The sequence below is a fragment of the Giraffa tippelskirchi genome, chromosome 9, assembly GCF_054371585.1.
Source record: "Giraffa tippelskirchi isolate mGirTip1 chromosome 9, T2T-mGirTip1v1.2.pri, whole genome shotgun sequence".
NCBI classification, from domain to species: Eukaryota; Metazoa; Chordata; class Mammalia; order Artiodactyla; family Giraffidae; genus Giraffa; species Giraffa tippelskirchi.
The window spans coordinates 33,545,176-33,569,652 of NC_137283.1; the positions used below are offsets into that span (position 1 = coordinate 33,545,176).

General features: G+C 44.2%; 1 protein-coding gene across 6 annotated transcripts in view; it reads left to right on the forward strand.

The window, feature by feature from the left end:
- Nucleotides 1–24,477, forward strand: part of LRIG1 (leucine rich repeats and immunoglobulin like domains 1) — a 539,770-nt gene that overhangs the window by 427,311 nt on the left and 87,982 nt on the right. The gene's annotated exons all lie outside the window — the stretch shown is intronic.

A 24,477-nucleotide genomic window follows, 5' to 3' on the forward strand; every position in this document is an offset into this window, starting at 1 on the left:
GGGCTTGCTGATCCAGTGCATCTTGGGGCCCACCCTGTAGCATTGCTCCTCTATAAAGGGTGCAAATGAGTCTTGCAGTAGTGCTACTTCGGGAGAGAGTGCGAGACTCGGGTGCCAGACTTTGGATTGATTTCAGCAGAGTGTGTTAACCCGCAAGAGGCTCATCTCTATGCTGTCAGGATTTTAACCTATTGGGACTTGGTGGCCCACTTCTCAGGAAAACACAGAGAGTTGTGTAAACATGGCAGAATGTCATAACCTTTTAAAATTTCTAACAAATCTGCTTCATGAGTCAAAATCCTGTCCAGTTATCAGTAATTAGCATCTCTGCAGAACCTCTTCTAGAACTCCAGAAGAGGCCTAGCTTGAATAGTCTGCTTTTTAGTTGAATAATTGGGCATCTTTCCTGGAACATACAAGAGTAACAGTAGTAACCTCAGGCATGACATTCACTCTTCAAAAAGAGAAACAAAACTGGTGACACCAGTTTTAACCAACACCTGTGGCTTGATGTAAGAACATGTGGTCTGAGACTCAGGCTGCCATAAGGGGAAAGAAGTTAATTCCTTTCAAATGTGAAGATCCTGTGTCTCTGAGAGTGGGGCACAGATCTCTTTAACGTTCCACACTGCTTAGCGATCCATCCTGAGCAGTTGTGAAACTCGACTCTTATGCACAGGATTTCTCTTCAGTGTTGTGCTGCTGCTTTGAAATTCCCTGACTTAGGGAAAACCATTGGGGGGGGGGGCGGTTTAACACAGGTGGTGGCCATGTAAATTAATGGGAGGTAGACCCCAGAGTTGCCATTAGGTAGTATTGTATATAGCTGGGGCAGACTGGGGTATTGTGGGTTTTCCTTTACATACTCTAAAGTAGTTTCTTTTTTTTATCTTATTTTTTAAAGTCATGGAATCAGAGTAGCTGCTTAAGTGTTCACCTGTTGGAGTAGTGATTCCCAATGTCAGATGTCGGTGGCATCATGGGCAAGGCACTAAGTTCAGAAGTGGTGGCTTCCTGGCGAGGACAGGGTGTCCTCTTGTTTTCACTTTCCTATGGCCACAAGATCCTCTTTGCCTTGCCCTTTAATTTTTGGAGCAAAACTACTGGTTGTTTGAGGGGCTTTTGTTGCCTGAAGAGTGACTTTCACAAGTCATAAATACCTTTAAAATTGCAGTCTTTTCCCAACACATTTGATGATCAGTGAATACCAAACTGGCTATTTTGAACTTCAGGAGACTTGATTATACTGATTATGGTGTTAACTGATTAGATTTTAAGTGAGTAATATGGCCTCTGGTTAGTATGTGGCAATACGGTATTCAGTACAGAAATGTATGTCCTTCGAAAAAATGTTTGTGAAGTTTGTTTGTTTTTCTTCTGATTGAAGAACAATTAGGTAAATATTTTCCCCCTCCTCCCCCAGACTTCACATTTCGCCATTTAAGTCCTTAGTCTAATTCTGAATTTTCCATCAGGATATTTATGTTTTATATTCCTGGCTATGATTCAGTAAGGCTTGAGGGGAGAAAGTCTCTGTCTATATGTATAATAAAATATGTTATAGCTTCACCAACTTTACACCCACTGAGTCCATTGTGTCTAGAAAGTGCTTTGAGCTAGTTTATAACCCCATGAACTAGATTTACTGCAGCTAGTTCAATTTCAGGCTGTGGGTTTGAGATAGAAGGGGACCTGCGGCTTTGTGGAACTTTTTTTTTTTTTTGCTTTTGTAAACAGTGCATCTAATTTTGGAGTTGCTGTTAAGCTGCGCATAAGGAAAGTAAAACTCCTTAATAGTGGATGTAAATGCAGTTGGAATAACAGAACTGGAATAGTGCTGGGAGAGGGAAACTATGTTCGTTCCTGGGGCCTGAGGATAACGTATTCAACACAATAACTTATAGTTGTAGTAGTCGAGCCATAACTGAGTCTGCCATCCCATTACGTAGGTGAGAACGGCCTAGTCCAACCAGCACATTCATAAATAGCTCCCAGCTCTGCCAAGCTCTCTTCGAACTTCCCAGAACCTTAGAAGACGTTGAACTTCTTAGAACTCAGATGTTTTCTTTCTTTGAAATTGCTTTGGGGAGTATGGCTTCAGAAGCTGTTTAAGATGCATTAAACACAATTTACCTCCGACTCTTGTCTGTGGCATAAAGTTGAGCAGAGCGTTACTTGTTCACAGGGTCTGGCAGCTCAATGATGAGCTAATGGGACTGTGGTAGGAAGGCAGGCAGGCCCTGGAGGAGGAACCACTGATTCGCAGCTTGGAGGGAAGATGACTTTGCGTTCCAAAGCAAGGATGTTCCCTAAAGGTCACCGAGTGTGGTCATTCTGAGTCACATTAAGACAAATGTATTGATTTGGTTCTCTTTGTGTTTTATCTCCCTACCTGTTTGCAGTACCAAGCCCAGGGGCCTCAGTCGAACTTCTTTGTTTGGGCACCTAAGTGGTACTTCGGTTTACATTAGAAAACAAAACGCAAGCCCCATGGTGGTTCCCATTGTTGTTGGGAAGCAAAGAGGGCCTTTGTCTTTCAAATTTTACAGCTGCGCTGGAAGGCCCAGGTGTGCAGGGTGTTGTGAATTAAGGGTTTGTAAAATAGTTTCCATCCTGTTTATGCAAATTAGATCTAAAGTGCAGATGACCAAATTGTTCCAGAACCAAAGCTAAGATTCGCTTTGGTGTGTGTGTTTTAAGAAGTAGATAATGGTCTGGATTGCCCTGAGGTCTTCCTTTCTGCCCATTTTCCTCTTTCTGTCTCTGTCGCTTAAAAAGAATTCAGCAGACCATGAACGTCCAATTCGTGAGGATGGACAGAGGTTCATTCTGAAGAGGGAGCCTGTCGAACACAGGATAATGGCAGAGAGAAAATCTGAGAAGTGCAAGTGCTTTTAAAGTTTGGGGGAGCTCGAGCCTGAGCTCAGAGTCCTTTTCTTTTCAAGTGTCAGAAGCCTGGCTTCACCTCCCCTACATACTGGAACACCGATCTGATATGTTGTTGTTTAGCCACGATGTAGTGTCTAACTCTTTTGCGATCCCCGTGGACTGTAGCCCGCCAGGCTCCTCTATCCGTGGAATTTTCCCAGCAGGAATACTGGTGTGGGTTGCCATGTCTTTCTCCAGGGAATCTTTCCAATCCAGAGATCAAACTAACATCTCCTGCTTGGCAGGCAGATTCTTTACCGATGAGCCACCTGGGAAGCCTTCATCCCTTATGTTATCTGACACTTTTTTTGAATAAGGGCAAGTCAGGGAAATGAAATTGGGTGCCTTTTTTAGGCACAGGATTTAAGTCTCTTTGATACGAAATTATGGTCATAAAATCTAAGTTTTGAGGACTGAAATTAGGAAGGGCTCAGAGACCCCCAAAGCCCAAGGTGTCTCTTGCCTATAGAGTATGTCAGGGCCGTTCCTGCCCCTTTTTACAAGGGACAGTTTTAAAAAGAAGCGTGCTCATCTCTTTTCATATTTACATCAGGTCACCAGATTTCCCAACCTTTGGACTTTTGAATGGATTGTGGGCAGTACTTCTTCATCTCCAGAAGGATGAGGATTCTGTGCAGAGAAATGAGATCTGGGTCCCACTGGATGTCCAGCTCCATGGAACCTCCAGCCTTGCCCCAGGGGCTCTGTCTCTCTCCCTTCCTATTAATGCCTTGGCCTGAATCCCCCACGCAGCCTTCCCTGAGCACATTGTGATGACCTCTGGCTGACCTTACTCTCCCTCAGACACCATGCTCACAATGAAAGCGCCTCTCCCCCATTCTGCAGAGGTGTCTCCCTGGTGCAAAGCCTTTTCAGCATCTTCTCTGTCAGGGTGGACAGGAATGCAAGAGAGCTGCTAGGGTTTTGTGCGACTTAACAATACCCCCAGCCTAGCTCTCTGCACCTGCTGCAGCCCCAAAGGTCTGTTATCTGGGAAAGGAGGTGGTTTAAAATAGCCACTGGTTATTTCAAAAGTGACATCCACTAGAGAGGGAAATCTGAAGGGATTCATTGAACTGAAAGTTGCTATAAGCAGTCAAGGATGTTGGTTGTACCAGTAGCTCTGGTTTAAAACTCAGAGAGATTCCTCTGACTTAGCGCATAGGTTGAAAGACCAAGTTTCATGAGCAAGCCTGATTTTCAATGACTTGTGAATGAACTTGGTGACATTTACTCATTGGGGACCTTTCCCCTCCTCAGCAACTGCGATTTGAAACCCTGGGGGTCTTTTAGAGTAGAACTCTGGGCTCTGTTAATATTCAGAGCTGTTTACAATGGATGCAGTTTCAAAGGCTGGAGGCATTGTCTTGAGACAGGAGGAGGAGGGGTAGGAGGAAAATTCCCAGGCGGAGGAGGGGAAATATATCTAAAAATCCCCAATGTTTCCTGGCTGATGGGAAATTTAGGAACCGTTAGTGGTGGTATTTAACGACTTAAGCATGTCATTGAGCCTATAGGTCCATTCCATCTACGTCCTGGCTTCAGTTCATAGTGTGTGTCAGTAATGTGGTTGTCTTCTGCGTTTGTTTCATGTTAAAGCGTGGGAATCTGTCACAAACTCAGATCTGTTTGTATTTCCCCAGAGAAATAGGACTTGGGAGACCAGAGGTAAAAATTTGCACAATAGTTAACCCTCTTGGAGTTATTTTTTCTATATAACTGTGGGGTTTAAAATGGCAGTCCAGACTTACCTATTAATTGGCCAATTATATGAGTAGACTGAGACATTTTCTGCTGAAGAACTTGATACAGGACCATTGTTGCCATGAAGCAAAATGAGTAGTTAAATAAGGATTATGGGAAAAAATGTAACTTGTGGTTTGTCAATGGTCTGATTGAAAGTTGCTAATTTGTATCCTGGTTTTTAGGGGTTTTGGGGGGTATGCTTATGAATTTTTCTTATCCAAAGGCTTTATGCTTTACACATTTCTCTACTAATATGTTTTATATAATTTAGTACTTTACGTGTGGTTTCAATATACTTTATGCATAATCTTCTAAAACACAAGCTATAAACCCAGTCTACTTAAAAAAGTCACTCTTTTTTAAAAAGCTGCTTCCCTGTTCCCCTGGATTTCGTGCTTTTGGTGTCCTGCCTTCAGCTCTTCTCTTTGTCCTGTAGCTGGGCATGTGATGCCCGATTGTTCCTCAGATCTTGGTTGGGTTAAAGATGGGAGGAAAGAGCAGATGAGGGCAAAGGGTCCTTTTCTCTGGTAATGATTTGGATGCCTCCTCCCTGCTGATGGCACCCAGTACTCACCATTCACTCCAGAGTAGTGATGATGAGATTGGAAGTTATTTCTAGGGTCCATTCCTGGCTCCACCACCCTACAGCTATGTGTGTGATTTGTGGTGAAACTCTTCCCTTTGTTTCTAAAAGAAGAAATCGTAATATTCTACCTTAAGCTGCTGTGAAGACAAAGTTAGGCGATACGTGTATTCAGTCTAATCCAGTGTGGGTCAGTCACCTTGCTGATGATTCAGAGCACAGGTCAGAGGCTAAGACCCCCCATTAACAGGTTTTGTATCCCCTTGTGGCATGGCTGGTCTCTCCAAGTCAGAGTTCTTGGTGACAGAGGCTTCCTGGGAAGAGTGCTTTTCTGACTTGAAGATCTCATTTGTTGGGAGCAGGTGGCAGGGCTCAGACCCCAAGTGGCCTTCTGCTATAAAGTTTCTGGTGATATGGATACAGTGAAGCTTTGTGTGCCCTAGGGAAGCTCAGACAAATTCAAGGGGGACTCTATGAACAGTTGCAAAAAATTATACAGATTATGCATTTAGCAAAAGATGATTGAGGTAGTTTATAAATGTATTCCAGTTGTGCAAATACATCTATTGAGCATTACCCTCTTGGGAGGTGGGGTATGGGAAGGAGGCCGAGAAGTGAGAGGCCCTTAAACTAATAATTTTATCCTATTATTTCTCAGGGTTTCATTGAAACTGATCCCTACCAAGAAGCTCGGTCAATTGCTTGGAAACATGCAGGTGCACTCTTCCAAACAAGGGTTAGGTTACCAACTTGGGGGCTGGCTGAATCCTCTGCTGTACCCACTTCTCTTTGGAAATGTTTGAGGGAGGAGGTAGTGTGAGGGGAGATGATTGTGGGGTGGTTTGCAGAGGACTGGGGATCTCTGACATTTTTTGTTTGTTTGGTTTGTCTGCCTTCGTGCAGTGACTTTGTAGGGAACATGGGCAGTGAGCACAGGGTCATCCGTGGAATCTGGCAAGGATGCCACCTGAAAAGCCGTTTGCTTTTCTTGCTCCTGCACCTGTACCTGCCTCCCTTCCCCCGTGAATGGCTGTGATTCACAGCCTTGCCCACATGAACGGCTACGATTGTTTGCGTCTTTATTACTATTTAATCTAGCATAACCGGTAAAGCCCATTGTGTGAACAACCAGTCCGTTCATCTCCGTAAGTCTTAATACATCTTGGTTTCCTTATGAACCAGGATGCAGGTTCCAATCACTGCTCATTCAGTTTATTTTGGCAAAAGGTGGCCTTCAGAGAGTTTAAAGAAAGCATGGCCTGTCTTCTTTTGAAGCACTTTGCATTGATTATTCTTTAAACTTTTATGGTGCCCAAGTCTCTAATCTTTTATGATATGCGGGTACTTTGTTTTTGTTGAGTTCTCTTATTATTGGGAAGAAAATGAATGGGAGGAGTGAGGTTCTATCCTGCAACAGAATTATACCTAAATGTTGAGAAACAAGATAGTGGAGAGTTAATGTTTTTTTTTTTAGCTGATTAAAAACAAATCACACAACTTCATCTTCTAAGACTGTATTATACAGTATTTAGTAGGTGTCTCCCCGCCCCCACCTCATCTTCCTGTCCTTTGCTCCTACCACCTGTTTATAATTTGCTGTTCAAGTAATTTCACACTTATCTTGATCAGGGCGTACATTGCGCTGATAAAATTCTTCCTCACTGGATTACCTACTTGATGATGTCCTGTTAGATATACAGTGAGAAGAATCAAACACTTTAGAACTAAGGAATGGATAATCTCACTTTATTTCCAAATTTTGTAGTCACTGTGCTCTTCTTTGCTACCCTCAACTTTAGCACTGCAAGCTGGGTGAAAAGGCACTGACACCCCCCTCCCTCTACCACTGGTAACCACTAGTTTGTTCTCTGTATATGTGAGTCTGCTTTTTCTTTATGGTCACAATTTTGTTGTATTTTTTTAGATTCCACATATAAGTGATAGCATATAGTGCTTGTCTTTTCGTCTGACTTATTTCACTTAGCCTCATGCCCTCCAAGTCCATCCGTGTTGCTTCAGGTGGCAAATTTCATTTTTTGTGACTGAATAGTATTACATTTTACATATATATGTGGATGTCACATCACATCTTTTCTATCTGGTCATCTGTTGATAGGCACTTAAGTTGTTCTATGTATTGGCAGTTGTAAATAATGCTAGTATGAACATTGAGGTACTTGTATCATTTTTAATTAGTCTTTTTGTTTGTTTTTTGGATTTATACCCAGGAGCAGGATTGCTGGGTCATATGGTAGATCTGTTTTTAGTCGTGCATTTTTAAATAACGTTATTTATTTATTTGTGGCTGTGCTGGGTCTCGTTGCTACACAGGCTTTTCTCTCGTTGTGATGAATGGGGTCTACTCTCGAGTTGGGGTGCGAGGGCTTCTCATTGTGGTGGCCTCTCATTGTGGAGCAGGACCGCTCTTGGGCTTTAGCAGTTGCAGTAGTTGTGGCTCCTGAACCTAGAGCACAGGTTCAGTACTTGGGGCGCATGGGCTTAGTTACTCTGCAGCATGTGGGATCTTCACAGGTCAGGGATTGAACCCACGTCTCCTGCATTGGCAAATGGATTCTTTACCACTGAGCCATCAGGGAAACCCAATTTTTATTTTTTTGAGAAACCTCCATACTGTTTTCGTAGTGGCTGTACCAATTTACATTCCCACCAACAGCACACCGGAGTTCCCTTTTCTCCACACACTTCCCAGCATTTGTTATTTGTGTTATTTTTGATAATAGCCTCTTTTTTGTTTAATCTATGCCTTAATAGACTTGTCCCCATGGTTTGTTTTTTTTGTTTTTTTGTTTTTTGGAAGCAAATCCAAGCATATCACTTCATCTGAAAATATAGATAGGTTTTAAAAAATTAAGACACATTTATTTTTTAGATATAATTTTACGTATATTATTCGCTATAGGGTGGTTTAAAGAAGTGTTAACTGTAACAACCTTTTTGGGGGAAAAAAAATCATTTGTTTTAAGTCTGTTTTTCCAAAGGGAGTTTTTGGTAAACTATACCTTTAAAGAATGTTTATTGAGCACATAGTGTGTCCTCGCTCAATTTGTATGCTCTCAGAATACGGTTTTGTCTCTCTCTTGTGAAGTACTTAGTTCTTTTGTCCTATTGTCCTTTGCCTGAAATGTGGTAATTCTGAGGAACTCCCATCTCTCCCCATGTAGCTGTTAATTGGGAAGTTTCTTCTATGCTATTAATTGTTGATTAGAATCCTTTTGTGGAGGAGTGTAATTCCAAATGGGTCATTTAAAAAGTGATATTTCAGGTACTGTTGGTTAATAGAGGGGTAATTAGCTATTGGTTGTAGTTAAGTCCTGAGTCTGAATCGAGTTAACTATTGTTTACTTTGTAAGCATGACCCTCCAGCTGTGGCTACTTGAGGCTGCTTTAAATAGAGTGAGAGGCACCCTGGAAGAAAATCCCCCCAAAGCAAAGAACTGTGTTCCTGGAACCCTCTGTGCTTGATTTAAACTTCACACAGATTTGAAAATGCTTTTCTTCAAGTAGCTGCAGAATGATTTGGTTTGGTTTTGTCGAAGTGCAGTTTAATTTCTCTGCAGCCTGTTCCTTTGTTGGTTAGGAGAGACTTTTAGAATGGATTTCATGCTGGTCGCAGCTTAATTAGCAGTCGGAATGGGAGTTACATACCAATCCACTTGATCAAAGTCATGGAATGATTTCCATATTCTGTTTGTGAAAATCTAATTCTGTATGGATCCTGTGGTGTTCGTTGGTTTTAAAAGCTGTCCTACATGGTCAGGACATGAATTTTTAAATTCATGCATGTATTAAGCTTAATAAAATTTATATGATATTTGATTAGATACCATCTTACAGGGCATTCTGTATTTAGGGAAGTGGAAGCACACACCGAAGGGGTTAAGAAATATCTACAGGGTGGGAGGGTGCTTAAAACTGAGAAATTCTGACTATGAGTTTAATTTCTATTTTATAAATTACAAGAACTTCGTTGTTTCCTCTGATTTCTGCTGTGCAGGACCTTGGTCCAGCACCATGCATCTTGCCTACATTTTAGTTTTCGTTTGATTTTTAATTAAATTTTTTTTCCTTGATTTCCTCTCTACACCTGGGCTGGTGTGAGTTTCTGGCACACAAGCTTCCAGGGCTTGCAAAACTTATAAACAGCCAGAAGAGCTTGTTGCTTCCAGGAAGTTGGTTGTTGATCTAGCAAAGTGATGGATGCAGAAGCTCAAATGGAATGGAGTTTCCTTTCGTCTTTGGAGAAGAGGAGATCCAGAAAGCGAACTGAAATGTTTTGTAACTCTTAAAGTCTGCCCCATCCCAAATTCCTCTGAATGTTTTCTCAGATTTGGGGTCTGTGTGTAGGACTCTTGGCCACAGTGGTTTGGCTTCACCAATGGTTGTGTTTTGTCCAAGAGAAAAATCTCCTGTGGAGATTTTTGGATCCTTTCACGAGTTCATTTGAAACAGAACTGTGAATTGATTAAATTATATTGAATTCCAGACTGTCCTAAAATAAAGACTGGCTGACCTCAAATATTATTTGGGGAGGGGGAGGGGGCAGTGTAGGGAACTATATTGTATGTGAAATCTAAAAACTCGCTGCATCTTTCTGGGCAGAAAGGAGCTAACATTTTCATTAAGCATCTTGAAGGGGTTCTGGACCAAAGAGGGGTAAAAACTATTGACCTAAAAGGAAAAAAAAAACAAATAGTTGTCTTAAAGCTGTGAAGACAAGAGTGTGGATGGTTGAGAAAATGGCTGAACATCTGGAAAGTTTGGGGTTTCGTCCCAGTTCTGCCCCTGCTTGGCAATGTGACCTTGATCTGATCAGTTCATTTCCTTTCTGTAAAGCGGTGTATGATTTCTAAGGCATGCTCATCTTCAATTCAGGAATCTACCTGAATTGAAACAAAGAAGTAATTAACTTACACTACTTAGTGAATGGTAAGAATCAGTCAGTTTACTGTGTGTCTAGGATACTCACTTCCGTTACTTTCCATGTTTGGCGCTTCTGAGTGGTAGCCTTGTTTGGATGCCTTGGGAAAGTAAAGGGAAACAGGGTGTGCAGGTGGGACTCTCACGAGAGCACCTCCTGTGGTCTTTTAGGAGTTACTTAAGGGGGGCATGTACTCCACCATATTTCTTTATTTGATCATTGCCTCTTTTTCCCTCTAACCCAAAGAAAACCACAGAAGCTGGTGCAGACCTACATTAGATCTTTGATTTAGCCTTTTAAGATCTCATCACAAAAGGCAAATAAATTAAGGGCCTGTTTTTTCAAAGAGTCACTTGTCTCCTCTGCCTTTCTTAGGGCCACTGCAGGCAGCATCCCTCTCAAGTCGGCTGTCAGTGAATGACTAGATGAGCCACCTGTAGCAGATTCACTAGTAATCATCCGAGGAAGGGCAGCGACACCCCACCTCGTTTGTCCTCTCTGAGCTGGCTCACCGTTGACAACATGCAGGGAACATTGCAGATATCAGAGCAGCTGTTAGCCTTTTTACCAAGGAGCTCTTTTGAGGGTGCCTTTCAAGGTGGAAACTCAACAGCATACTATGTCCGTACTATTAGATAAAGGTCATACTATGCCCAGCATATACTATGTCCATACTAAGTCCAGGGGCTTGATTTTTGCAATTGTGAGGTCTGTCTTTTTCTGGTCAAGTTCATAGCAATTTACCCATCTGCATTGGGTCTTCATTGGTTCTCACTTGGTCAAACACTGGTTTTGAAAATCGTGATCCTTGTCATAATGGGACTCCTTAAAAGACTTCATTTGTTATACCAAGTCTAAGAGTTTTTCTCCTCTGTGTCCTGAATATCCACCTTTCTTTCATGTGGAGTTCATTTGTGCCTTCAGTGGAAAGTCTTAGATTTTTTTTTTTCCCTTCCACTCATTCTTTGTCATACACAGTTTCATAAGGTGGAACCTTTCGATTTTTTTTTTTTTTTTCTCTCTCTTTTTCCTGTAGAGCTAATTCTGGGAATCTGGAGCCCTGTTTGAGCTACAGCTAAAATGCAGTGAAGTTGGAGGCACAATTAGTGGTTTGGAATTTCTTGAGAGAGAGGTTGACAAGAGTTAGGGACTACTTTAGGACTAAAGGAAATAGTTCAAAGGCTTTCATTGTTTTGTTTTTTTTTAATATCCTCCCTTTCATGAAGGCCTAAACGTGGCCTTTGCCCGTGTGCGTTCTGAGAGTCCAAATAGTCCTCCCACCCTTCCACAAGCTTTTGTCAACATTAGACACACTCTCTGTTATTCACTTGACCTTGTTCTGGTGGATTTATTGTTTATATATTGTCCTTCCCCAGAGGAATCTTGGAGTCTCTCTGCTTAGGTAAGTTTTCACACATCCTTGTCTCTTTTCTCTCCACTCAAAGGCAGTAGGGATTGTTCAGTTTCACATGCCCAGGAATCGCTGGATCAGTATTTGTTTATTGCTCTACAGCTCTCGTTCTTGAGGCTCGGTGCACTTTTTTTCTGGGCAGAAAGGATCCCATGTGTTCATTGTGTCTGAAAAGGGTTCTGAAGTTCACCCTCCAAGTGTGATTACTCCTAATTTACCTTTGTGGAGGACTTAACAGAAGTGTGTTTGGAGTTCAAGTTTAAAGAGTAAAAGGCCATTTTCTTTGTGCTGAAGATCTGCTTTCCCATGAAGAGCTAGCTGATGGGTAAAGGGATAAGTTCAGGAGCCTTCTTCAGTCGTGGTGCTTCCAACAGTGTGGACCTTCAGGCAGAAGTCATAGCTTGTGGTTTGTCTGATTTTATGTGACGAAGAGCCCTTTTGGAGGGACTGTTAGAGCTAAACCAGAAATTATGGATGGGCTTCCCTTCCTTTCCCCTTTATCCCTGTTTTCTGCTCTCTGCTTGAGAACCACTTCAAAGAATCAGATGTGTTGATGCCAGACGCCATGCAGTTATTATTAAAAGAATTTGGAAATATAATTGAAAACAAACTTTGTCAAGCAGAGCAGATCTAGGCGAGTTCTTAACTTTGAGGGAGAAGGGAATTCCAAGTTTTTGCTCTATTTGGAGCTGATGTCTCCGAACACTTGTTCTGCGAGATGAATCATCTGTGAATTCTACATCTGGGAGTTATATATTGGGAAATGGCATTCTTTTTAAATGTAGAAGAAACACAAAGGCTTAAAGTTACAGTGTAGTTGGAAAATTCTAGTCAGAGTTTAAAAAAATAGAATGAGCATTGAGGTGAAATTGGCAGAGTAATTGGACATGAGATTGTGATTCCCGAAATAGACATGTCCATATATGGAAAGCAATATGACCGCCACACTAATTTATTGGGCCCCCTCCCTTTGTTTTGAGACAGAAGACATTTTTAAAAAAATTTGTAAACATCAACTAATCAGAATCATTAGTTATGGCAAATGTGACGTTAGAGTCCAAATTTCTTTCAGCATTTGTCTTGAACTTCTCAAGTAAGTTCAAGCCATAAAACCCAAGAAAAGGCCAGAACAGTGCACCGTTGTAGGGTCTGCTGGGGAAGATAATGCTGTGTCCCTGTCCTCTCCTAAGCCCCCTTCCTGTTACCTGTGTGATGATGAGGGGTGTTGGTGGCGGTGATGAAGCCAGCCATGCTCTTAGGTAGTACAATGGTAACAGTGGTAGCACGTGTGCCTACTTGCCTGGATGACCTTGGGCAATCTACTTAGCTTCTGAATGACTCCGTTTCTTCTTGATGTTAAATGAGGATAATCATAGAGCCCACCACAGTAAAGTTATTGTGAGGGAGGGCAAAATTGAAATCATTTATAGCTTAGAAGAGGGGCCGCAACACATAGCAGTGATAGTTTGTGTTTTTGCTTGAGGACACATGAACACAAACTCATTTAGCTGTCACCTTAACTCTGTGAAATAAGTTACATCTTTGCTATGCGTGAGGCCCAGGGTGGTTGAATAACTTGCCCGGAAGCTAGCCCTTTGCCAGAATTAGAACCCAAACCTGGCTACATAACTATATTTAGAAAGACTTCAGTAAGATTGGTGTCATCTGCTTTCGTGTGTTTGTCTGGCATCCCCTTCAAGTCTGTGAATTCCTGGAGGCCCGTGATTGGTCCTTCACCTCCTTGGTGGCGTGAAGCACCTAACACCTTTCTAAGTGTATGGCCGGTGCTCCATAAATGGTGTCTGGAACGTGATCTGGAAGGGCACGTGTCTTCGTCGGCAGGCTGGTGTGTCAGCATCCATTTCTGGTGTGCCCCTCTGGTGCAGGGGGTGGCAGCCTGCGCATATGTCTCACCATCTGTTGTTTATTGTTTCTGCGAGGTTGTGGTTTGTGTTCCTGTCCCATGTTTCTTTGGTTTCTGGAGCAACTGCGAATATTATATGCCCGGGGATCAAAAAAAGTAAACTATTTATAAACAGTAAAGTATCCTTGGGTTTGGAAAGTGTTTTTCTCAAATGCGTGTGTATTTGGTGGCTTTATGATAATCCCACTGATGTATCGGCAGACAATTTGCAGATTGAGGCACATTTAAAAGATGGGCAAGTCACAGGCCTGCCTTGTGTAACTGGCTTACAAAGAGCCTTGGTGATAAAGCCCTGGTGTTAACGCTGACCTGAGTGGTGTATTTTTAACTCAAGAACGTATAAACAGTTAGGCCAGCTGATGGAGTGTGTACTCCGCCTGCGATCCTTGGCGTGCCTTGGGTTGTGGAGCCCTGTGAGCTGTCCCGGGAGACTGCTGTGGCCATCAGTGAGCCATTGCCCGCCTCCCCACCGCCTTCATTTTATAAAAAGATTATATCGGAGAGATGGAAAGAAGGTGGGATTCATCAGTTATTTGGTGGATCAGTTTTATGCTCAGTCTTTTTCTATCCTTTCTTTGTGTTATGCAGACTTTTCAGGAAGTAAAGAACTTTTTACTCTCATCTCTTCCACTCCCCCTGCCCCCCCCCCCAAGCCATGGGGATCTTGGCAGAGTTACACATTAAGAACATAGGATTCCCACTGCCTAACGCTCTGGCCATCCACCTGCCTCTCCAGCTTCATCATTCCTTCCCACCTGGTTCCGTGCATCCCGGCCACCAGGTGGGGTTTTTTACAGGCTCTTTTAATATTCCATGTGTCACATGTCCCTTACAGCTGTCCCTCTGCCTAAGAGAGGTGTTCTTCTCTCTCTGCCTTGCAAACTCCTGCTCATTCCCCTTAAAATGTCTCTTCTCTTGGAGACCTTTGCTGACCTTCCCTCTGGGTTACAGAGTCCTGCCTCAGGGACCCTGCAGTACTTCATACAGACGTTCTGCATCCTGATAGGAAGTTCTGCATCCTCACTCCCCCATTAAACTGTCAGCTCCCTGGAGCAGGGACAAGCCTTGGTTCTGATCCATGTGGTGCTCCCAGAATCCCTTCCAAAGCCTGGCATACAGTAAACGCTCAGGACAGATCCTGGTATAGCTGGAGCTGTCAGTCCTCTTTCTGTGTCGTCCTGTAAGTCCTACAGAAACACTTTTCCCAGATAGTGGGGATCATTGAGGCCTCCCAGGGGCTCAGCTGTCTGTCGTTTCCATACCTTGTCTATTGGATAGTTTTTTCCACCCTCCACCAAATATTTGTGTTGAAGAACTTAAAAGAATGGAAGGAAGAAGAAAGAAGTGGCACCCAAGTGGAGATAGACAGATGGGCAGCCTCCATGCCCCAAGAAGGTTTGGCTGCTTTTTGGTCCCTCCCTCTGTTGTGGGAGGGTGGCTGTGAAATCCTGTAACCAAGTATTGTTTCCTTTTTTAGTTTAAGCACCACACGGGACCTGCCTCCCTTTGGGGTCTCTGGCCTCCATCCTGCATGTGGTGTTTGCGCTAGGAGCCCACGGTGCCATTCCTACCTGGCACCATGGTCTCCCCTCTACTCTGGAGCCCGGTTTTGCGGAGTTGACACAGCAGGGGAGGGTTGCCTCTCACCTAGACCAGGGCTGTCTAGACACCCTTCCCCTTGTGGTTTTTCTACTCAGTTTATGCTGAGCCCTGGCCAGGCAGCTGGTTTGGGTTGCTTGGCTCTTCTTCATTTAGCTAAGACCTCTTCTTTGACAGAAGGGATGATCAGGCCAAGGTCATGTTTTTGGTTGTTTTTTTTTTTTCCTTCCTCTTTGTTGGCACAGGGAAAGGCTATTCTCCTTGACCAGATGAGTTGTAAGGACACTGAGGGCAGGTTACTGTATCCTCTGGTTCAGGCCAGAGTAGAGAGTTAGTCTGTGGCTGGAGACATTTTGGGCAGATGGATTTCTAAGTCTGGCCCTGTTGAGTGTGCACCCCAAGCATGGGCAGTCCCCCAGACATCTTAATGAGAGGCAGTGGGAAAGCTATCTTCTCCCTGGTAAACTCTGCCTCAAAAGTTTATTTTAATGGTTTGGAGCCCTTGGGCTGTGATTCAGAGGAAAGGCCTCTTTGTACCTGGTAAGCTGAGGAAGGTGACTTGATGTGAAAGGGGTTTTGTGCCATTAACCTGATATCCTAGTTACATGCATATATTTTATTTAATTTATTGATTGATTATCCACACCGTGAGACTTGTGGGATCTTAATTTAACCTCAACCAGAGATCGAACCTGCGCCCTTGGTAATGAAAGCTTGGAGTCCTAACCACTGGACCGTCAGGGAATTCTCCGTGCATTTTTTTTAATTCTCTGGTGACACATGGTAGGCATTGTATTGAATAAAAAGGAAGTTGCACAAGAAAGAATAGTTAATCTTACTATCCAGTGGTAAATATTACCGCCTTGATATATAAATTTATATACACCACCTTGGTGTATAAATTTCCAATAATGTCTGTGGTTGAATACTATTAAAGTTATATATATATATATTTTTTAAACAAAATTATGGTTACTATTCAGTTGTAATTATGCTTTTATAAAAAAATTTTTAATTGAGGAAAAATTGACCTGTGACATAATAGTTTCAGGTATATGTACAATAGGACATGTGCTTTAAGACTCAGTATCATGAATATTTTCTCCAACTTTAAACATTTAAATAACTATGATGTAAGTCATAATTAAACTTCCCTGATATTGAGTATTTAGATTATTCTTTAACATCCTTATTGTGTATACATTTCTTATTTCCTTAGGATGACTTAAATCTAAATTGCTCTGGATATGCAAATTCTTAAGACTTGACACAGCTGCTTCTAAGAGGCTGTGGATTTATGATTTACATGTGAAACTGTGCCCATTTTCCCCTCACAAACTTGAGATTGCCGTCTTTCTCCAACTGCACACCAGTTTAGTACATGGAAATATCACTGGATTACTTTAATCTGCATTTCTTCAGACGGTGAGGCCAAAGGTCTTTGCCAGTGTTACCCATGGACTCTTCCTTTTTTAAGTTTCCTTCTTTTTCTTAGGTTTAGTTAGCCAAATAACATCTCTTAGCACCCTCAACTGTGACCTTTGGGCTCGAACACACATCCAGTACCCCTGATACTTAGAGATGGTGTGTTTCTGAGGGCCTGGAAAGCCTCCCTCCCCCACCCTGCCAAGGTGTAATTGCGTAGAAAACTGCTTCTGTGTGGGCGTGTCAATTTCCTAGTTCACTTTTGCCTCTGAACTGGGAAATGTTTGTGTGTTCTTCTTAAAGCGAAGTTGATTGTGCGTACGGGAGGGGGATATCGCCATGTCTTTGCAGGTCCTCCGAAGTCACCCCAGCCTGTGGCCGTGCCTGGAGAGCCAGACTGTCTGTGCCCAGCCCTCCCCGTCTGTGGCCGGCGTGCCTGGCACCTCCAGCTGCTAGGAATCAGAGCAGATTAGCGTGGTGGAGAGCCCTTCAGGAACAGCTTCCAGCAAATGGAAATTATTTTAAAACAAATTGATGTGGTTTTTCTGTCAAACCTACTTGGAGCATAAACAAGGTTGGACTCGAAGCCACTTCCCTTCCACAAACGAGTCCGTGTTTAGAGTGTGGCTTTCGGCAAAGTAAACATGGTCTCGAAAGTGAGTTGTCCTGGTGTGTGTCTGATTTGAAAAGTAAAAGTAGTGCCCTCCCCAGCATCTCCGTAGACCGCCTGATCGCCCTTGAGATGTCCCTTCTCACTCATCTGTCTTCCTGCCACAAATATCACAACTTCCTGGAAAGGTTTAAAAGGTAAGGAGTAATCTTGTGTTGAAAGGGAAAGAGACACCAGGTTCATTTGTGCGGTAAGATCAACATTTTAATCTTACCCCTTTGCCAAGCAGGAATATCAAAAACATCTTGTGAAATACACACCTCTCATGTGAAGTGTGAGAGTGTGGACAGGTACCCACCCTCTGACCTGGGCATCTCTGAATTGTCTGTGGCTTATAACAGTTCTTCCATCCCAGGGACAATGTCAACTTTATTAAATTGGCCACAGCTTCCCTAGAAGGCGAAACAATGCTTTTAATGTTCCTATTATATATTAATGAACAACCAGGCCAAGGGACATTTGCCAGAAAAGCTACAAAGTGAGAAAGCCACCAATATCAGAGTGAACTTTGCACTCTGAAAGTGTGAATGATGTTGGGTGAAAGAAGTTTATTGCATAAGGGGAGCAACTGGAATCTCTTTGATGTTGGTTAGCGTCCTGGCCCCATTAGACTTTTGGACTTCCCAGTTAACTTCATGTGTGCTGGCAGAGACTGTGCTGTGCCACGGTACCTGCAGTCTAGGGGGACGCTTCTTGAACAGAAGGGACCAGCATCCCCGTTCCGAGAGAGTGGGGGGTGTTGGCCATTTGTATCTGCTTTCGATCAACTTCAGTGAATTTTTAACATAAAACTGAAATGTAGTGTCTCACCCCCGCCCAGCTTTTCCCCTGGAAGGACTTTTCCAGAAATAACATGCTTTTTTTCCCCTAAAATCTGCTGGCACCAACCACAGAAAGGGGTCAGATCTTAATCAATTAGATCTTAATTTAACCAATTAATTTTCTCTCCATTGTGGTGACACTTCCTCCTGCCTCTGGCTTGTTCTTAATTTTTGAAAGGCTTGCCGTGGGGAAAACCCTGCTTTCCACAGCCTTACTAAATAATTACTCAGAAGAAAAAAAAAATGCTCTTTTGAAATCTTGAGAATTTATTTTCTGCGGGAGGATACATTCCAACTGAGGTTTTCCACTTCTTACGGGTTCATGGACTGAGCTGTGGTCCTGCGTGTAGTACAGTTTAGGAAGCAAGAAGGAGTTGATTGGGTGGAAAGGATTTTAGAGGTGGTATCATGCCTTGAGCATCTGAAATGTGGACATTTTGCCTGTTTCCCCACTGCATTTATCTCCTAGCACTTAGAGAAAAAGGTTATTTCTGCATCTGTGTGGTACAGAAGTATTATAGCTAGGTGACATTTTCAGTCTGTAATTTTGAAAGCCTGCTAAAACAAAAGTGTTTGTGTTTTGTTTGTAATAGATTGATTAAAATAAAATTTAAATATCTAGAAGCCATCCTTTCAAACTATGTGATTCAGGGTTTTTTTCGTTTATTCACAGAGTTGTAAAACCATCCCTGCTAATTCCAGCACATCCTTGTCACCCAAGGACAAAACCCTGTTCCCTTAGCAGCCCCTCCTCACTCTTCTATCCCCTGGCAACATCTGCTTCCTGGCTCTCTGGATTTGCCTACTCTGGACATTTCATATAAACGGAATCATACAGTACATGGTCTTTTGTGTCTGTCTTCTTTCATTTGGCTTTGGGTTTTCAGGGTTCTTCCATGTTGTAGCATATATTGGCAAATCTTTCCTTTTTATGGCTGAATAATATTCCCTTGCATGGGTAGACCACATTTGGCTTATCTGTTGATAAGTTGTTGGACTTTTCGGCTGATGCGAATAATGCTGCTATGAACATCGGTATACAGCGTTTATTGTATGAACGTGTGTTTTCATTTCTTTTGGGTAGATACTTGGGATTGAAATTGCTGGGTCATGTGGTATCTCTATGTTTAACTTTTTGAGAGACTGCTAGGCTGTTTTACACAGAAGCTGCACACCACCTTTTGCAGTTTCATCAGCAGGGAATAAAGGTTCCCATTTCTCCACAACCTCACCAATACTTGTTATCTCTGTCAGGTTAATTATAGCCACGCTGGTGGGTATGAAGCAGTATCTCCTTGTGGTTTTTATTTATATTTCCCTAATGACTAGTGATGCAGAGCAAGTTTTCATGTGCTTCTTGGCCACTTGTATATCTTCTTTGGAGTAATATTTATTCATTTACTTGGCCCATTTTTCAATTGGATCATTTGTCTTTTTGTTGAGTTGTAAACAGGGCAAGTTTTAAAAAAAGACAGGTCATAAAATCTTGGATGAATTGAATTCCCCAGGGACAGAAATGTCTCTGTCTCACCTTCCTTGGTTGAGCAGCATTTTATTTTTGAGTTTAAAGACTTTTAAGATCTTCAGGTAGAAATAAAATGGGCAGTATTTGCCTAGTGTATTTGCTGTACCTGTCTCCCTGTTTATAATTCCGAGCGAAGGAAGAAATGCGGCAGAACAGAACAATGGTTATTCCCACAGCAAATACAGATTTCAGGCTCTCTGGGGGAGCTTAGCACACCATGTCCACCACTGGGAGAAGGGGAGAATTTGCCCTTCTGTACCCTAAGGACATTTGCTGTGCACTTGCCTGTACAGCCAGGTCTGACCATTTTCTCTGCACTTCCTCTGCTCCCAGGCAAGGCTGCCTCTGCTGACAGAGCTTTGCAGCTATAAATTAGACAGAAATGCGGTCCTGAGGCTGTCCAAAGGCAGGCAGGGTAATTGCTCTGGACAGGTTTACAATAGGGAGGTGTGAAGTGCTCTGTGGAGACCGGAAGCTGGGGGGAGGGCTGACATGTTGAACTTGGGCGGCTGCGGGGTGGTAGGCTGACACAGCTAATTGAAAATTGTGGCCCTGGTGGCTTTTAATGGGAAAGGAAGCCAAGGCTCTGCAGCGGTTTCCTTTAGAGCGAGAAGCCGGGGGAGAGTGGCTAGTGGGGTTACTTCAGGGGGTCAGGACTGCACTTCTGTGAGCATTGAGAGCCCTGGGCCTGGATTGGGGGGCCCGATCTCCTCTTACTTGTTTCTCATTTCTTGCTCTCTAGTCCTCTTCTGGGTGTGCGGAGGGCCCCAGGTGGTAGAGTCTTGCTTGAAAGAAGGGCGCAACAGGTAGATTTTAGAAAAACATTGCCAGTCCACCTCTGGCAATCCGCCAATGCAGGTCAACTGGCCAGTGTGCTGATTATTATTGAAACAGTAATGACATGGTGGCTGTCTCTCTGTCCCCCAGGGAGCCATGGGGTCCATTTAACGCATCCCCAGACTTTGGAGTCTGAGTCTGTGGTACCAGGGACTGAGGATCTGCATCGTAAACAGTTCTTTGGGGAACTGGGGTTTTGAGTCTGAAGTGTGAGACTCACTACCCTGGACACTGGGATCCCTTAGGTCCAGCTTCATGTCCATGTGGCTCCAGGCACCTGCTCCCTGCCTCCCGCCCGCCCTCCTCTGCAATCACCGCGCAGTCACTGGATACCAGGTGCGTCCTGCACGGGATTGGTGTTACCTCTGCCAGCCGAGCCATTTCTTCCCTACAGGGCCTTTGCCTGTGCTCTCATCCCTGTGCCTTTTGCGCGTGACTCGTGTTATCCTTCTGGTCTCAGGTTAAACCACTGTTCAGAGGGGTCTGTCCAAACACCCAGGTGAGGGTGGCCATGGTCGTGCTCCAGGGTGGCCTTTGGAACATGTCTCTGGCGACTCACTCAGCATCTGTCTTCCCCTCCTGGTTATGCACTCGTTGGGGGAGAGACCAGCTTGCTACCATGTGGTCCTGGAGTCCAGCACCATTCCTGGTGCTCCGTACGCGGGTGTGTGTTCACTCATTTCCAAACCAGATATGAGTGCCACTGCTCTTGCTGCTGTGCCATACTGTCCCAGGCACTGTTTCCCCATGCCCCTGAAACACCTAGTGAAATAACCAGTGGTTGGCTGTGTCCTGTGTGTCTGCCCTTTTGAGTTTACTATTATTTAGTATTATTTTCTGTCCCTTTTAAGGGCCAGCTGCCCTCCACTGAAGTTGTGGCTTTATTAAAAACTAAAACAAAATGTGGACCCAGCTTTATGTATTTCCAGTGCCATGGTAGTAACATCTAGAAAACCCTTTCAAAGGCGGGATATGAGAGGTGTGGAGATGGTGCAGGTGATAGGCTCTTCCTTGAGCCTTGTGGCGGTTAATGTGTAACCTCTTTAACAAGGGTTATGTGGACATTCATGTGGTCTTAGAGCTATCGCAGGTTCATAAACCCAGGCGGTAGGTCCCGTGTTTGTATGAAGTTCATGGCTTTGCAGATAACACAGACCCCCGAGGTTTAATTTCCCCTGGTTGAAAAACAACCACCACCAACCACTGGTCAGCGTTGTGTCCTGCAGCAGTGGAGACACTTGGGAGCGGCTGGAGAAACAGCCTTACAGTCCTCCTCCCCACTCTCAACACACACATGCACCGTTTTAGAGGAAACTGAAGCGAGATAAGAGCAGTGGAAAGAGCGTCTGGGGGGAGGGGATCGGGCCCTCCTTTTGGGGGGTTGACAGTCTGATCTGAGATCCAGGCAACTTGCCTCTTCCGTGGGCGCCTCCTGCTCTTTCGCAATGGCATTTTGGGGACTTGACCATCTGCCCAGATTAGAAACCAGAGAACACGACTACAATAAAGTCTTATCAGCAAACTAGGACTTTTGTGATCCTGGATTTTCACCTTACTGGATTTATCCAGCTTAACTCTGTGTGTGCATGTGCGTGCAGAGTTGCTTCATTCGTGTCCAACTCTTCAGGACGCTATGGATTGAAATACCCCAGGCTCCACTGTCCATGGGATTCTCTAGGCAAGAGTACTGGAGTGGGTTGCCATGCCCTCCAGGGAATCTTCCAGGGTTTTGGATAACATGGAAGCCAGAGGCTGAGCAACCCAGATAGTGGCGTATCTGCCTTCATGCCTAACCTTTTGAAGTGCTACCTGCCCCTAATGGCGGGAGAAGCCGTCAGTTAAATAAACCAGCTGTTAAGTAAGAGCAAGAGCAGGAGTGTTTGCACAAACCACCTTTCAATTTTCTAATCCTTGATGAGTGTCTGTTAGTTTGTGAATTATTAACCTTAGTATGCGTGAGGAAATACTGTGTGCTTAAGTGTCCTGTATATTTTTATGTGAGAAAAAAATAAAACTGACCACACCTTCAGCTGCTACCATTTTGGGTTCAACGCTGCCCCGCTTTCACCCAGCAGGAATATTTAAAGCAGAGGTAGGAATGCCGGCCCCTCACAGACCGCACGTGCCTCATAGCTCATCACTTGCTGTCACACTTTTTGCTCAGGAAGGAACAAAAGTGATTTGTAGTCCACTGACAGATTGAAGTCTGATAATCCTTATCTGGTTGCATGGAGTGTCCAGATCTTAGTGGGGCCTTGGGGGCACCCAGCTAACTGGGAAGTATTGTGTGTATGGGCTCAGAAAAGTAGATCCAGTGAATCGTAGGAATCTGGCTTGAGAAATCTTTTCGCTGTCACTCCCCTGAGCTTTGCAGGAGGGCTTTAAGGCAGGCTCTTTGACCCATCACTGGAGAGAGCACCCTTTTTCTCCAGTGCCCGTTTCCTTGGCATGAAAGCCTGGAGTCAGCCAGCCCCACGAGGCCACCGCAACGCCTCTCCTTGAAGATGTCAGCACAGTGGATGGAGAGAGTGCAGCTCAGCGTCCTTTGCAGAAAGGGCATCTCAGGACTCTTGAGTGCTGGGGAAAGACTTGGAGGCCTTCATTTATGAACCTCATTTCTACAACGCACAGCTATTTTCAGGGGCCTTAAGGGCCTCCTAACTTTGATGTTTACCTGAAAGGGAGATTGTGTATATGCCTTTTTCTTGGAAGAAAGGTGGACTAAGGGAGCAAGACTCCTTACAGGGTGAGAAGGAGGGGCTCCAGGAGAGTTGGAACTGAGCAAGAAGGGCTCCTGAAATAGCACATGGCTTCCTTTGAGCTGCACACACTTTGAGTATTGGTTGCTGGATTAATCCTGCAGTGTGAGTAAGTCACACCTAGAGATGCCGGGCGTGGTTCTGGGGATTCACTTTATTGCAAGGCCTAAGCTTTGTTCATTTCCAGAGCAGAAAACTCACATGCCTTGGGGAGGGAGAAAGCAGGCTCTCTGTTTCACTTCCCCGTCTCTTTATTGTCCTCGGGGGCAAGGCCATTTGATATCGGCAGTTCTGAAACACATTGAACACTTTCTTCTCGAGCTGGTGGATTATGGCTGACACAGACCATGGGCCCCACCACCAGCCTCCTGTATGGCAGTGGAAGAAAAGAAATTCAAGCTGTAAATGATTCTCTGTTGGGGAGTTTTGTAGTGGCAAAGTACGTGAATGAGTGAATTGAAAAAGTGCCCAGTTTCTACCATGGTGAATACCTAGGCCTTAGATAAATATTGACACCGGCAGTGCAGCAGGTCTACCGTTTGTCCCGTGCCCCTGGGAAGAAAAGATCTTTTCTTGAGGCACTTGTGACCTCCCAAACCACCCTGACGAGTTCGTGCAGGTGCTTTTCGTAGGAGCTCTCTGGGCCTGGGAGCATGGGTGGTTTTTGCCTTGTGCTTGTGCAAGGGGGAGCCTCCCCGAATCCAGACCTGCCTCGGCTTATATATCGGGGCCAAATTTGCCGCAGGTGAATGGAGCTGCCAGTGCAGTTTTGCAGAGTCACGCTCGTGTGGCCACGTGGACCCGACCTGGGATGGGATGGGGCATCTTTTATTTGCTGTGACAGTCTTCTGCGAGGAGGAGGGAGTGAGGAGACAGGAAAGGCAGCCTGGAGAGTCTGAGTTGGAGGACAGGTTGGATCTCATCACTGGAGGCCTTATCGCCTCAACTCTGCCACACTCCCAGCTGTACTTTGATTTTGTATCTCAGTGCGTGGAACCCAACTGGCTTCTAACCAGAGAGGGTTTCAGATGCCAGCTTTGTTAGCATGAAGTCTGCAGGCACAAGTCAGCCTCTCCCCTGAGAGTGACAGTTGGTTGACCAGGGCAAGCTGAGCAGAGACTGACTAGTTGGAATTTGATGACATTATCTTTATAAAGGAGTGATGGTGGAAGCTGAGGGGTGGGCGATGGTAGTGTTCAAGAGATAACAAGTGTTAGGCAAAGGAGTGCTGGCTGTTCTTAGGGCAGCTGCTTCCCTGTAGCCCATGTCATGGATATCTGGGTCTGGCCAGACCATGGGCTTTGAGTTCC